The 15952-nt window shown below is 50.7% G+C and overlaps 2 long non-coding RNA genes across 36 annotated transcripts in view; both read right to left on the minus strand.

The window, feature by feature from the left end:
• Positions 1-245: 245 nt before the first annotated feature.
• Positions 246-11044, minus strand: LOC109284334 (uncharacterized). 2 transcript variants are annotated; one of them, XR_009456071.1, is made up of 4 exons: positions 10247-11044; positions 9948-10026; positions 9262-9341; positions 246-9056 (listed from the first exon to the last, which is right to left on the minus strand). It is a non-coding gene; the product is annotated as an uncharacterized LOC109284334 (long non-coding RNA). The 2 variants fall into 2 exon arrangements; XR_009456070.1 differs by lacking the exon at positions 9948-10026 and having other exon boundaries at positions 10247-11041.
• A 92-nt stretch (positions 11045-11136) lies between these two features.
• Positions 11137-15952, minus strand: part of LOC132244515 (uncharacterized) — a 35551-nt gene continuing 30735 nt past the window's right edge. For 30 of the 34 annotated variants that reach the window (XR_009456044.1, XR_009456040.1, XR_009456045.1 and 27 more), the window contains 4 exons: positions 12429-12818; positions 11666-11792; positions 11492-11580; positions 11137-11209 (listed from right to left, as the gene is read on the minus strand). This is a non-coding gene — a long non-coding RNA (uncharacterized LOC132244515). The remainder of the gene's footprint in view (positions 11210-11491; positions 11581-11665; positions 11793-12428; positions 12819-15952) is intronic. The other 4 variants (XR_009456061.1, XR_009456069.1, XR_009456067.1 and 1 more) reach the window with 4 other exon arrangements.

Consider the following 15952-nt stretch of genomic DNA (forward strand, 5'->3'; position numbering starts at 1 on the left):
CGGGGGGGGGAGCAGCCGGGATGGACCGGGGCGAGCACCGGGAACACAGCCTCCGCCCTCGGCCACAGGGCCCGCTTCGGCCCACGACCCCTCCCCACCTCGGGGACCCAGGGCCCAGCCACGGGGAGCGCCCCTGCCCCGACCCGTGCGACCCCCCCTGGCAGCGCACAGGACAGGCGCACCCAGCCCTGCCCCCCACGAGAAAAGTAATAAATACAAAAAGTAAATAAACTCAATGCAGCAGGTGCCAAAACCATTTCTCCTTTTATTTTATTTTTCCAGGTTGGCCCACAAGTTCCTCTACATGTTACATACAAAAAACTCAGCAGACAGGAGGTGAGCAAACAGCCATGTACAAAACAAACCACCAGGAAGAAAATATTGCCAGCCTCACAACAAACAGGCAAAACACAAACAACACAAGGACACACACAAACATCACCAAACAAAGCAAACAAGCAAGGGAGCACAGCACCATCCCACCACACCCAGGCAGCTTCGCACCTCTCTCACCCCACCAAGCACACACCAGGGCACAAGCCACACCCCACACATCCTCCTGGCACCTCTTCCACCTCACACTCAAAGTGATGGCTTTCTCTTTATTGTTAACAGTATACTACAGAAAACTATTTTATTTCAGGGTAATTTAGATTATTAAATAGTATTAGCTTCGTAGCTAAACATAAGGCATGACCTGTGGCCTAGCAATCTTACTGACCACAAGACAGAATGATCTCTAAGCCAGTCATTTTCTTATGTCAAGTGCCTTAATTTCTGCTTTTTTCTAACAAAATGGTTAAGTCTGTGTACCGGGTACCAGCTGCAGCTAGGAGTCGGATTAGATAAGGCGGGGGGGGGCAGAGGGAAGAAGATGGTACAGCAGAGCACAGGAAAACAGATTGGAATGTGTAAGATAACACTAACTTTTTTCCTCTGCAAAAGTACTGAGATTTGTAATGCACCATGTAAGGAGATGATTACCATAAGTATTGCACATTCAATAACCTTGTAGTTTCTTTGTTAGAAAATGTATATAAGACAGCCTCACCCTTAAGTCGAGGCCATTTTACCTTTTTGCTGTTTTATGGTCTTTACTCGAGTAGATAAACTGCAGTTACCCCTTCACCCCTGTTGTCTGGTCTCTAAGCCAGCTAGACAACGAACACCAGGGAGTTTTCTCCCACGACATCAGCCCAGCACCCAGACTCTTCGTAACTACTTCTGCTTCTACTCCCCTTCTCCACAGGAGCCATCACCTTGGCTGCACACCCCTCACACCCCCCCCCCCAAAAAACACAACGACCAGCAACACCACACAGGCCCAAGAGACACTACAAGGCAGGGGCCTTGGACGGACGAGAGGGTGGTTAAGCTGACAGGGGGAGGGGGGTGCTTCCCAGTTGTGCCTCTGTTGCACAACCAGCTAGATTCGTGTTTCTGGAGGCTTTTTCCATATACCTCAAGAGAGAGTTATACATACTTAGGCTGGATCCATTTCAAGTATGTTTGTTTGCAAACAGATCGACAACGGAGCTCAAAGCTCAAAGTCATGTTGACCCCTAGCCATGCCCAAAGATACATTTTTATACCTCTCCTGAACAAGATTCCATTGTGGCAATCTGTGATTTGCTACAGTTTTCTGCAAAGTTTATGTGCAAAGCAGGCAGTAACTAATCTGTGTTCCCACAGGAGTCAGCCTTATCATGAAGCAGCATTGTTCTCTCCCCCTAACACGACCCCCCCCCCGCGCTCCTGGCCCCGCAGTGATGGGGGAGAGAGAAGAAGAAACAATTTGCAGTTTACAGTTTTCAGCTGAGAAGCCTTTTGTGTAGTGAGATGATACATTTTTGCAATACCTCCACTAGGGACAACAACAAAACAAAGCTGAGTAACAGACGGCTCTGCTTTCCCCATGAGAGAAATTGTCTGGCCAGGCTCCCAATCTGGTAAGGGAACACCTGCAGACTCTCTTAACCCTAACGGGGCTCATATCCCAGCTGAGACTCCAATAAGCAGGAGACGAGGGTGTGGTCTTTTCAGTTTATTTGGCTGAAGGTCCCCTGTCCTCATAAGGGCAGAGAGACCCCAACTGCAACTCAACGCATATTTATGAATTTTGGTTACATAAGCCTTTCCCATAACACATGCGCAAAACCCAGCAGAAAATTGCTAAAATGGCATGACTTTGCTCACCCCGCATGGTTGGGCCCAATCACCTTGCTTGTCTGCCAAGATTGACATATCAGCAGCAATCTTAGTGCAAGGTTGCATCAGCCAGCATTGATCCAAGGTCATACAGAGGTCACATTAATTTTCTAACAATATTTTCTAACACCCCTTCCAAAAAGAGGGCTCGAGCTTATGGCTCAGAAACCTTCAACATCCTCCTTCCTGCTGTGGTGGGAGAAAACTCCCAGAAGTTTGTTCTCTAGCTGCAATAGAAACCAAGCAACGCAGGTAAAGATTTACTGCCGTTTATTTCCCCGCTTACAGCCACAGGCCTAAGGCCTGCTGGCCATTTCCCAGGTTTGCATAATATTGAGATTAATTACTTTTTGCTTAACTCAAACTACACAGGCTATAATTACAGCAATTATTACAATAATAACCAAGAAGATTCCTAATCCCCATAAAATGTATTCTAAGATATACCTTCCCCACATTCCTAAAGTTGAGGCAATCCGTTCTATTACTGACCAGCTTCGCAAAGAAGTCGTGCTGTGTCTCGAATTGTTTTTACTGCAGCAGTTATGTTGTCAGAGTGGTCAGGAATATAGGTGCAGCAGGGTCCTCCTGTGATTAAAGCACATACCCCTCCTTCTCTAGCTAACAAATAGTCTAAAGCGAAGCGATTTTCTAAAGTCATAGCATGGTTGCAAGAAGCCTGGTCTTGCACTAATTCAATGCCCTCTGCTGTGCTATTGGCAATAAGTTCTAACGCATGTGCTAGTTGATTGATGCGGTAGTATGAGGATCTCTGGGGCAAGGTACTGAACCGTCTCTGTAAATGGTATAGTTAACATATGAACAACTTGGCTTTGCAAAGGAGCTGTATGTGCAAGACGTGAAACAGCCGTGACTCCAAGCCCAAGTTTTATTAGGGGCGGAGCATCGGATGGAACCTTCCATACATTGCCATACATAAGGACGCTGCAAGGAACTGCAGGGAGCAGACACATTCCAGGGGATGTAACCTTTCTTTTCAGCTTCTTTAGTCCCCACTGCAGTATTGTTAGGCCAAATTAAGTGTGTGGCATTAATGGTTAGTTTACAACCTGGTTGCCATCCTAAAAATCTCTTTTCCTATTCCATGAGGATTTTCCCAACACACCTGGGCAGATAACATGATGTCTGAAAGTACTCTCTCTTTAAAATAAGGATTGTCCTGCCAGGTACTTATTCCAGCTCTAACCGTATCAACCCACTCTGGATTAGAAAAAATCCCTTCCCAAGAGATTAAAGGATAGGGTGGAAAGTTAGTAGAAGGAGACTGTGTACCACATATCCAACCATTAGACAAATTTTAGGGCCTGTGCTATAGCTATAGTGGAAATCAGGTAAGTATTATCTTTCCAATGGTCTTCCTGTTCTGTATCGCTTTCCCATAAATAGCCATGGTGTTTTATGCATCAAGAGCAATAATCCTGTTAGGATAGCCCGGTGAAATGCCATTATTAACTTATAACCTTCCCTGCATCCACAGTGAAATACAAACACAAAGTATAACAAGAAAGATAATACAAAGCAAGCTTAATACACGTATCATTTCTATTAAGGAGTCTGAACGGTCCACGATTCTCCGATTCTTTCTAGCCACAAAGGCGGAACAGCAGCTGACCGGTCATTACTTGCCGATACCAGGTTTGAGGCGACCGCGATGAATCCGGCCCTCTTTCTCGGCGATTTTCACAGCAGCGTTTATAGTAAGAAGAACTTGGTACGGACCTGCCCAGACTTGGGCCGAGGCGGTTTTTCGCCGATGTTGTTTTACCCAAACTCAGCGTCCTGATTGATAGGAGTGAAGGTTACAGTCCAGGGGTACCGGCTGAACCAAAGCAGCTGACCTGTGTAAACACTAGAGAGACTCCTGTAAGGATAAAACATAACTAATTAAAGCTTCATCTCCGCCGAGTAAGCTAACATGCAGATTTTCCCATCTCTTATATAACAGGAGCGTGACCAAACAACAACTCATAGGGGGACAAGGTTGAGAGGCCATTTGGGTTTTGTTCTTATAGCAAACAGCACCCTTGGTAAAGCATCTGACCATTTCAATTTGGTTTAGGAGCAGATCTTTCCTAAAAGGGATTTTATACTCTGATTCATACTCTCTACCTGACCCTAGGACGGAGGGCGATAGGGTGCGTGGAAGTATGTTGTTATTCCAAAAACTCTGTAAACTTCTTTTAAAACAGTTTCTGTAAAGTGAGTTCCCCGGTCAGAGTTTATTCCTCCTGGAATGCCGAAATGTGGGATGATTTCTTTTAATACGGGTTTGGCTACTGCTACTGAATCCGCTTCTCGAGTGGGGAAAGCTTCTGGCCATCCTGTTACTTGATCTACCACTACTAGGCAGTGCTTGAAATTTACACCTTTGAGCAAATCCATGTCGTTTTTCAAAGGGTAAATAGGCCCACGGTCGGGCCCCTTGTAATTTTGTGTGTCCTCTGTATTTGTTGAAGGCTCTGCACTCTGAACATTGCAGAGTTATTCGGGCAGCTTCTAGATGTATACCTGGAGCAAACCAGGTGGAGAGGACCTGTTCTGCTATTTCTCCTTTTCCCGACTGACAGCATCTGTGGGCATCCTGAGCCAGACTTCGGAGCAAGGTGCGAGGAGCAATTGGTCTACCGTCTGGCACACGTCACACTGCATCCTTTCCTTGCGCAGCTTCCCACTTTTGGACCCATATAGATACTTCATCCGCTGGGACTTTGTCATAAATAACAGACAAGGGTGGAAGAACAACTTGAGATGCAAGGAGACTTCCTTTAGTTTGTAGTGCAGCGGCTCTAGCTACAGCATCTGCGAGATGCTTTCCTTTAGCGATGTCAGTATCTTCTCTGGAATGTCTGGGACCGTGCATTACCGCTATATCACCTGGTAACACGACAGCCTCTAGCAGTTCTTGGACTTCCGTGGCATTGCTGATTACAGCATCAGAGGACGTGATAAAACCTCTTTGTCACCAGGACCGTCCTAGCGCATGACAGATACTAAAAGCATATTTAGAGTCAGTATAGATAGTGACCCTGGAGGCTGTGGCCAATTTGCATGCTCGTCAGAGTGCCGCTAGCTCAGCGGCCTGGGCGTTGGTCCCTGCTGGCAGAGGTTCTGCTATAGTAGGAGAGCTTCCACTGAATGAGATATTTCAACCACAAGAGAGTGTCCTAACACTAAATCTTGAGCCTTTTGAACTAGCACAGCGGCAGCAGCGACTGCTCTAAGACAGACAATTGCTGCCCTTGCTACAGGATCTAACTGAGCAGAATAGTATGCTATGGGACGATTAGAAACTCCCCATGGCTGAGTTAAGACACCTGAAGCAACGCCTTGATTCTCATGAGTAAGTAGGGTGAAGGGTTTCTGGTCTGTAGTTTATAGAGTAGATTTCTTCCAAGGAGGTGCACTACAGTTCCTTCAGCTAATACGAAAGCATGAATGGTGGTCAAGGGTCCTATCTGCACTTGTGTTTCAGTGCCACGGGGCACTTGCATAGATTTTCCAATTACTCTCATAATCTTTTCAGATCCTGAGACTGCAATTCCCGCCCTTTCTGGAGATTCTCCCAGTGAGGACAGATCTGCTCCTCTATCTATAAGACATTTATAAATTTTCCTGCTATTTGAAGTGCTACATAAGGGGATGAAGGGGCGCAGGTATACTCAAAAGAGGAAGATTCCCCTAAATACATCGTGTGGAAGAGCCGCCCCCTTATTTCACTGGGAGTCATCTATATCTTGTTGCAAACTCTGGACCCAGGGATCTGTAGGATCGGTGCTGGCAGCCCGGTTGTTTCCCTGGGTTCCCCCCTTTCTTCCTCCATAAGGGGGAAGTCCCTTAGGGCAGTTTGGGCGTTCTCGTCTCCAATGCCCCAAATTGTTTACAATAATTGCACACATCATTGGGGGCAGGTTGATTCATATCTACCCAAGTGGGGTTGTGTGTGTGTGAATGTGAATATGTCAGGGTACTTGCCTGTGTGCCACAGACACTTGGGTTCTGTACATGTGTGCTAGACTGTGTCCGCGAGAGCACATATGCATGTGTGTCAGACACCTGAGTTCCATGTGTGTGTGAGCATGCACGTGTCACAAGCACCTGGGCTCTGGGTACGTGTGTGAGACTGCACATGCATGTGTGCGAGGATGCACATTTGTGTGCAAGTGTGTCACGGACACCTGTTGGGGCACATGTGTATGTCGCAGTGTGTTTTGGGGTTCTGTGCAGGCGCATGTCTGTAAGGGACTCTGAGCAGGCGTGACTGCATGTGTGATGGGGGTGTGCAGATGTCATTACATGTGTACAAGAGCAGATGTATGACCTGATTCAAACGCTACCTAGTATGTCCTGCTATGGGACTGAAAGTAGGCTCCGAGGAGGCAGGTACAGACCCTGACACTCCTGTTACGGGAGGAGAGGAGCCTGATGGAGGGGTAAAAGGTGCCGGAAGGGCCACGGCCTAAGCGGCCGGGTTTATTATGGCTGGTCCCCTAGTCACCAATGGTGGCATAGCGGGAGAATAAGGGGGAGAAGACACCACAGACGTTGTTGAGCGGCCAGAAGTAATCAGTTTTTTTTTTCCTCTGCAGAATTAAATCCATCAAATCACACCAGAGATACCAATAATCCATTAGTCGGGGATGGGGTTCCTCTAGGAACCCCCTGAGGTACCTTCATTTATCTACACTGAGGGATCCCAACACTGGCCACTGAAGTTCAGGGTTTTTATAAGTGTAGCCGGGCCAGACACTAGTACATAAGGCTATAGCGCGCTTCTTACTCAATTGGCCATGTCCAGATAACTTATTCCAGTTGCTTAACAATTCTCCAAGAGGACTACTAGCCAGAATTGACTGTTTCTGTCCCATCGTCATTCTTGGCGGACATCCCTTTCCCAGATGACCTGATATACTATTAACCTCCCCAAAAACCCTGCTTTCTTGGCTGCCCTAGACCTAACCAACCTGGAAAGGCAGGCTTCTAGGATGCCTCAAACAGGTTGGAGGACTTATCCAGTTAAAAGGTCAGAAACAGAGACGGTTCCTCGGTGCGTGAATGGAGACATAAAATGCGCCACACAGATTTATCGGCTCAAAAGAGTCGAACGGGCAATTAACTAAAATTGCCTGTGTGCCCAGGTTTGAGGATCCGGAGAACAGACTGGCCTATAACACGTTAGACAAGACATACACAACATATAAAAGACCACACCATGCCAGTAAAATTGAAGGAGTCACCTTATCGTCCCGCCGTGTCTGCAGCCTTAACCCAAGACTCCCATGGTGAACTCACCTCTGTTACGGCCGGCCAGAGGTTGGGTTTAGGCGGCAGCGGCGACGCGACGAGCTGGGTGCTCCTGGCTGGCTCGCCAAATTGTGAGAGAAATTGTCTGACCAGGCTCCCAATCTGGTAAGGGAACACCTGCAGACTCTCTTAACCAGAACAGGGCTCGTTTCCCACCTGAGACTCCAATAAGCAGGAGACGAGGGCGTGGTCTTTTCAGTTTATTCGACCAAAGGTCCCCTGTCCTCGTAAGGGCAGAGAGACCCCCTGACTGCAACTCAACACATAGATTTATAAACTCTGGTTACATAAGCTCCTTCATAACGCATGCGCAAAACTCAGAGGAAATCACCAAGATGGCTTGGCTTTGCTCACCCCGCACGGTTGGGCCCAATCACCTTGTTTGCCCGCCTATATTGACAGATCATGGCAATCTTACTGCAAGGTTGCATCAGCCAGCATTGACCAAAGGTCATACAAAGGTCACATTGATTTTCCAACAATATTTTCTAACATAAGTAACAGTAACATTATGATATCTTAGCAAAAATTTGCACAGTACTAGATACTTCTTAAGGACACGATCACTGTACTTAGAACAATGCCTTCTTCCTCTTACCTTGTTCCTTGCTGTATCTGGTTTACAGCACACAGACAGATTCACTTGCTGCATTTTACTCAGAAAATAGTCAACACAGTTAAAATGATTACTTAACATAAGCAAAGGCTTAGCTATCATTCTGCCTTGTGGTCAGCGGCATTGCTAGGCCACAGGTCATGCCTTGTATTCAACTGCAAAGCTAATACTTCTTAATAATCTAAATTATTGTTAGCCTAACAGTAGGCTATCAGAAAACTATTTTATTTCAGGGTAATAACAAACATGCTCACCACACTGCTCAGAGACCAAACCAGACAACCACCCCGCCCCAGCCAAACACACACTGCTACGACAGGTTCCCAGCCCTGTAGGACACGGTAAACATGGCAGTCAGGCAGAATAAAACCCATTGCTCTGACCCAGCAGAACCAGCACCCCAACACCAACAAGAACCCTGCACAAGCAGGTCCAAAACCTCCAACCCCCCAGCACTGCAATTCTCAACCTCACTAGCACAGAAGCCACAGAGGCAGCCCAGGCCCCGCGCCCGGCCGGCCCTTCTGCTTCCATGCTAGCTGGCTCCAGCATTGCCGTGCTCAACAGTTGAAAGCTCTGGGCCTGCTTGCCCAGCGGTTCCTGCAAGTGTCTGGGTGCTCGTCCAACTACAGGGTCACAGGAATGGATTTCACCTCTGGTCACCCTCGGTCCACCCACAGCACAGACAAACTGACCCAAACATACTACTTGCAAACCCCTGGCTCCAGGATCATAAAGCTGAGGACACTCCCAAACCCACCCCACACCCCCACGCAGAATCCCAATACAGAAGGGACATTCCAACGTAGCGGGCAACATCCGGCCGGTCCGTGTCTGTCATCCAACACTGTCCCACGGCTCTTCCACGATGCAGTCCTCTCACCTACTTGCCTCCGTGCAGGCCAGGACCCTAGCAAGAACACAGAACACACTTTCAGCACAAGGGAAGCAAGGCAAGCACTACACACACCGCGCATCCCAACACCACCAGCCACTGGGCTCTGGCAATTTGTTCCACTTGCAGCCAGGAAGCCGCCTCGACAAGGCAACTGCAGGCTCCGCCACGCAGCCGCTACCGAGAGGCTCCAGCCCCAAAAGTCAAATGCACGCCGTACCTGGCCACACGGCTCCTTTTCCAGGCCTCCAGTCATTGCAGCCAATCCTTCTCACCACACAGGGAGCAGCAATCCAACATCTACAGACACAGAGGGGAAAAAAAAGAAAACCCCTCAAATACAAATGCAAAGCTAGACGCATCAAAACAGAAGAAAACCCCGCCCCCCCACACCAACAAAAATGCCCATGGAAAAAGCTCCCCGCAAAACAGGAACAATGCCCCACACAGCTCACACCACAAGTCTCCCAGCTCTGACTGGCACAGCCACAGGACTGCATGCAAGGCGACTCCAAGTAACCTCCCGATTCCTCCAACATGGCCATGGCACCAGGACTGGGGCTCTTCACCGTGAACCCAACACCTCATCCCACACCACAGGAGCCAGCAAAGCAACACACAGCTGCACCCTCCCATCCCCAAAACAATAATACATCTATTAACACTTGCAGAGCACTGAGACTACAGCACCCCCCCACCCCCTACGTAGGGCGCACACAGCAACCCACATGCCCACCAAGGAGACACGAAGCATTAAGACCCCTCTGAACTTCCCCCCCAGTTAAGAGGGCAGAACTTCAGCACTACAGAAAAGTCCCCTCCTTTCAGTCCGGCAAAGAGCAAAGACAGGCAACAGTGAATTCAGGCACAGTGAACAAAGATGAGACAGGCAGAAACCAGACAAACCATTCCCAGCACTGCGAAGGCCCTCTCGCAACAGCAACAGGCACGCCAACACAAATCCAATCGTCTGGCCCAAAACAACCTAGAAGTGCAAGACCAACACCCAAGTGCCACAGGCAAGCACAGTCTGACAACCCTAAATACACCCTGTGACCAACGGCAGGAGCCCACAACCCTTCCCTCTACAGGACCGTCACCAGCACCACCGAGGGAGGCCAAGAGATGCTCCCCCCAAGCCCGCTCAAATCCACCTCCCAACTTCCACGGACCAAATGTCTCCACCGCTCTGATTCAGATCTCACCTATCGCAGGCTTCACACAGCAAGGCTTCCAGCCCAGGGCCACCACACAGGCAGAAGTCTCACGCCGGGCAACCGCAAAGCGAATGCGCCGACATCCGTTTCTTTCACCAGCTTCCTCAGGTCACAGGCGCTATATCTCCACCTCTTCTTCCCGATGCCCACTTAGGAGCCTCGAGCCTCAGCCAGATGACTCCCGTACATGTCACCAAAACAAAAATAAATTAGGAAAAGTCACGCGGCACACGGGACTCACAGCCCTGAGGGCAAAAGCAACCCCCGAGAATTCAAAGGCGATACCCCCACCCAGCCTAAACAGGGCACACAGGGTGCAGTCAGACCCCTCCCCGAGGTGGAAACCATTTTAGGTGGCAGGAAAAAACCCACCACAGCCTTCCCTCCAGTCCTGACAAGAGCAGAAAAAGAACAAGTGCTGCAGACATTTTGCAAAGAGGTAGAAAGAGAGAGACACCAGTGACACCCCCAGGCACACAGGACATAGCGCTGTTCCCAAGACTGAAGGGAGGCCTGTAGCAACAGCAAGTCAGGGGCATGAATGCAAACCCAGAGCTCACCCTCAACACACCCCAGAGAGGGGCCAGGCCTGCACCCCAAGTGCCAGGGATGAGCCCGGATTAAACGCCCCACAAGCTCCTTAGACATCCGTCGTTTCTCCTATACGTGGAGTCCGACAGACTCGGACCGGCCGGCCCAGCCCTACACCAGATTTCACAGCAGCCCTGGCCAAAGAAGCCCCCCTCTCGACTTGTTGCCCTGGAAGCAAAAAGCTCAGGAGGCTATCGCAAACCAGGGCCGTCCTACCCCACCCACACCGCCCCCAAACAACATACAGCCACCACCCAACCCCCTCCCCACAAACCACTCCCCCATCCCTTTTCTACCTCCATCCTGCGTGCGTGCTGTACGACTCTCCTGGCTCTCATACTTCACGCCTGACCAAGGCCTCTGGGACAGGGGAAAAACCACACGTGCCTTGTCAGCCCAAAACACGGACGACAAATAGGTGCAAAGCAAAACGTAGGCGGAAGGTCCTCCCCAAGCCCCAGGCAGATGCAGCCAACCCACCTCACCCACAGACTCAGACCTCACAAAGGCTTCCCTCCGGCCTGCCTGAGCAGGGTGTTCAACATCCAACCCGAGGAAACATCTACTTCACAGCAACCAGACTGTTTGCAGGACACGGCCACCACAGAGAACACATCCTCATCATCAACATCTACTGCTCACCACAGCCATCTTTGTGGTGCTCCTTCTCCAGCCCTCAGCATGTCACTGCCCCTGCCCTGCTCCTCACGACAGAGCTACAGCACAAGCACCTGTGAACATGCACAAGTAAAACCTCACCAAAATGTGCCAAGGCAAAACCAGGCAGCAACAGCTTCCCCCAAAGCAAGCTCTCACCCATCACATGTTCCATGCACCAATGACAGGCAGCTCCATGGTTCATGACTTCAAGATGTCTTCTCTTCTTCTGCCCAATCTCCACTTCTCCTCCCTGCCCCAAAAGTCTTGGTAAAAAGACCCCCTGCTGCAGATAAAGCAGCAATTACCACAAAACAGCACAACTCACAGGCCTCACAGCACTGGCGGCAGGGGCCCCTTCCACCCAAAACCACCCTACTTAGCTCCCACAAAGCTGACAGGATGCAGCAAGACCTGTCTCACAGCTCTCCCCTCCCAACTAAGGGAGGCCATTTACATGTGCGCACACAGGCCTCCCCCTTCACTTCTGGGAAGAGCAAAGAAAAGGACAAAAGAGACAGAGACAGAAATAGTGCAGTGATGTTGACTCCAAGCCATCCGTGATACCCCCAGACAATTCCCAGAACTGAAGCAGGAAGCTGTGGTAATGGCATCAGCAAGGCAAACACCTAATCCTCTGCCCTGCTAGAGCCTAGCCAGAGTCAAGATCTGCACCCATGCCAGAAGCAAACCCTGCTCAAAGGACCAGAAATCGCCCACAATGGAGGGGAACGATTCCCATTCTTTACACCGAGGCAATTGCGGGACTCCCAGGTACACCAGCACAGCCTTGCACCGGTACAGAGAGGGGCCACCCATGGTGCCACAACCTCCTGCCGGAGCATCGCTGGCCCAGGAGCGTGAAGCTCAGTACACCAGGGACTTGTCACCCCACCCCACCCCCCTTCCAGAACAAACACACCTTGCACCATCCTCTCTGCCTCCATCTTCCACCCTTCTCTGCTCAAACTTCTCTCCAAGGACCAGGACCCTGCAAACAGAAATACATTCAACAGCCAGGGAGTCCAACAACGGAAGCAAAGGCACAAAGCTACACAATGCAATCCCATCCCCTGGTCCACACCTCTGAGCTCTCCAAGGCTTGCCTCTGCTGGGACCACAGCACAGCAGCCACAGCATATGCTGGAGACACCACCACAAGAAGGACCTTTTCTCTGACACCCACAGAAACATCCAGATGTTTGTCAGAAACATCCAGATGTTTGTCAGAAACATCCAGATCGATCTCCAGTCGTCTACCCTACCTAGTCAATGCCCAACACCCAGGACTGGGCTGGAGAAAAACAGAAACCTGCAAGATACAGAAAATCTTCACCAAAACACAAGAACAAAAACATGGAGGCAACTGGCAGATTGGAGAGAAGTCCCACGCTGCTCCAAGTAAGCACTCGCCCACCTACCACAGGGACCACAGATGCATAGGGATCCAGCCAAGAGACACCACAAAGCCAGAGGCCTCAAACCAGACAACCAGGGACTGACCACACCTCCTCCAGCACCTCTGGGACGCTTCACCCTCTTCCCACAGTCTGGTGCACATCATCGTCCTCAGAAACCTCAGGACAAACACCAAACAAACCCTCCGCCCGCAACAGAGAAGCCGTTACTGCCATTGGCGCAACGCACGCACCTCACTACTAGCACCCGCGGCCCTCCCGCCCAGGGCTCCGACACCAGCCTGCTTTGCCCCGCAGCGCAGACGGGGCGCAGACACACCCTTCTCTGGGATTCCCCCTTCCTAGCAGGGGATTCTGTTTGCACCTGCCAACGCAGCCCTCCCGCCTTCTCTTCTGGGAAGGACTAAACAAAACACCCCGGTGATTTCAGTAACAAACGTAACAGGACAGACACACACATGCAGACACGCAAGCAGCAAACATTGTTCCCAGCACCGAAGGGGAGCCTGTGGCAATAGCAACATCCAGGCAGAGACGGACTCAATCCTCTACCTTAGCAAAATCTATGTAGGGGCAAAAATCGACACCCACGTGTCAAAAGTTAATCCGCTACAAGTCCAAAAACTCCCTACACAAAGACAGAGGCTTTCCTCAAGCACAGCAAGACACAACACCCCGGCTGGACCCACCAGCACCAAAATCACAGCTCAGACCCCCAAGGTGCCTGCCACGCATACTAGACAAACTGACCGGCAAGCACGAAGCTTCAGACACCATCCCACACAGGGGCCTCACACACAACTCACAAGCAAAGGCCTCCCACACAAACTGCCAACACACCTCTGCCTGCTTCAACCTCCACGGGCATAGCTTGGCTCCACTCCCTGAACCAGCATTCGCTTGCATCCACACAAGCCACAACCCTACAAGGCACAGAACAGACCGTAACCCCAGGAGACACAACCAAACACAAGACAGGACCCATTGGGAGAACTCCCACTCCACACACCCAGCCCTCACCTCAAAGCTCTCCAAGGCAGGCCTGGCCAGGGTGCGCCCCATCCAGCCCTAGGAAAGGGCTCAGCCCCAACAGCCACACCGGGCATCACGCTGTTCCTTCTCCACCCCTCCCTCATCCTGCTCACCATCCTCCCCACACAGGGGACACAGGCACCGCCTGAGGGCACACAGGAAACTTCACTACCAAACAGAAGGGCAGACCGCAAACGACTGCCTGACCGGAAGACAATCCCACGCCGCTACGAGTAACGTCTTACCTGCTGCAGGCTCTGTCCACGCACACAGCTCCACCTGACAGGCAAAGGCCTCGCTCAAGGAGAACCAGAAATGACGACAGGGACACAGCCACCAACTTCTTCCACCTCCTTCTGCATGGTGGTGGCACTAGGTCACTTCACCTCTACCTGATCTCTTCCCCGCTCAGGGTCCAGATATTTGCATCACCCCCCAAACAACAAGCAAGTACTACACGAAACAGTATTCACATCTCAGTACTAAGGAGAGAGATGCACCCGCCCCGGTCTCCAAAAGCAGCACACAGCCGCCACCCCCACACAAGGCGCAGAGCGTACAAGCAAACCCCTCCCAAAGGAGGGGACCAATTTACATGCAAACACTCCCATCCTTCCAGCTCTGGGAAGAGCAAAGGAAGAACAAAAAGTGCTGCTGTGATTTTCAACATCAAAGCAGAAAGAAACACCAGTGACACACCCAGAGAGACAACACAGAGTACAGCTCCCAGAACTGAAGGGAGGCCGGTGGCAGCAGCAACACACAGGCAGAGACTGGCACCCCCCCACCCCCGAGCCAAACATCACCAGAGCAAACCAGCCACTCCACCCCGCTACTCTAAACCAAACCAATTTTCAGCACCCTGTTCCCCCATCTTCCATCACTACAGCACAACATGCCCTCACATCCTTCTCCCCCACAAGATCAAAGCCACTAGAAATCAAACAAAACCCTCATCACCCCAAACAGGGGACACAAGGCAACCTAGTCAGAGCCAAGGTAAGCTCCTCTCCAAACCTCCAGCACCACAACCCACTACCTGAGCTCTCAAACACTTGCTTCTGCCCAGCCTGAACTGGATATTCACAGGCAATCAAAAACCCACCTAGCTTACACAGGGCACAGCCACCACAGGAGAGCCCTCATCTCCAACAGGCACTGCTCACCACAGCCACAACCACGCTGCTCCTTATCCAGGCATCCTCACAGCCAGAAGACAGAGTGGGGACACACCACCTGCACAGGTACACGCACAAAACCTCCTGGAAACCTGAAAGAACAAGCGTGGAAAAAGTGACAAAGCAGGAAGACAAATACATCGCGCTGCTCCAAGGGAGCTCAGACCCACCACACACTCCAGCCAGGTGACACAGTAGAGGTAGAGGCCTCGCACCGTGCCAAATCGGGAAATCATAACAGGGCTGCCCACTGTGGGTCTCTTCACTGGGTGAGCGTGATCCCCTGCCCTCCATTGATGCTGACTTCATGAAGGAACATCTTGAAAAGCTGGATACCTTCGACTCAGCCGGCCCTGACAATCTTCACCCCAGGGTACTTGAGGAGCTGGCGAGCATCATAGCCCAGCCTCTATCGCGGATCTTTGACAACTCTTGGCGCTCTGGTGTCGTGCCCGAAGACTGGAAGAAGGCCAATGTGGTGCCTATCTTCAAGAAAGGGAGGAAAGTGGATCCGGCTAACTATAGGCCCATCAGCCTGACTTCTATCCCGGGGAAGATCTTAGAAAAGTTAATTAAAGAGGCCATCCTTAACGGACTGGCCGACGCCAACGTCTTAAGGGATAGCCAGCACGGGTTTGTTGCGGGTAGGTCTCGCTTGACCAATCTCATTTCCTTCTACGACCAGGTGACCTATCACCTGGACAAGGGAGAAGAGATTGATGTCATATCTTGACTTCAAAAAAGCCTTTGATCTGGTTTCCCATGATCGCCTCTGGCCAATTGTCACCTTGGGTCCTCCAGGATCCACTCGATGGAAA

This window comes from Alligator mississippiensis, chromosome 12, assembly GCF_030867095.1.
Source record: "Alligator mississippiensis isolate rAllMis1 chromosome 12, rAllMis1, whole genome shotgun sequence".
In the NCBI taxonomy this organism is placed as follows: Eukaryota; Metazoa; Chordata; order Crocodylia; family Alligatoridae; genus Alligator; species Alligator mississippiensis.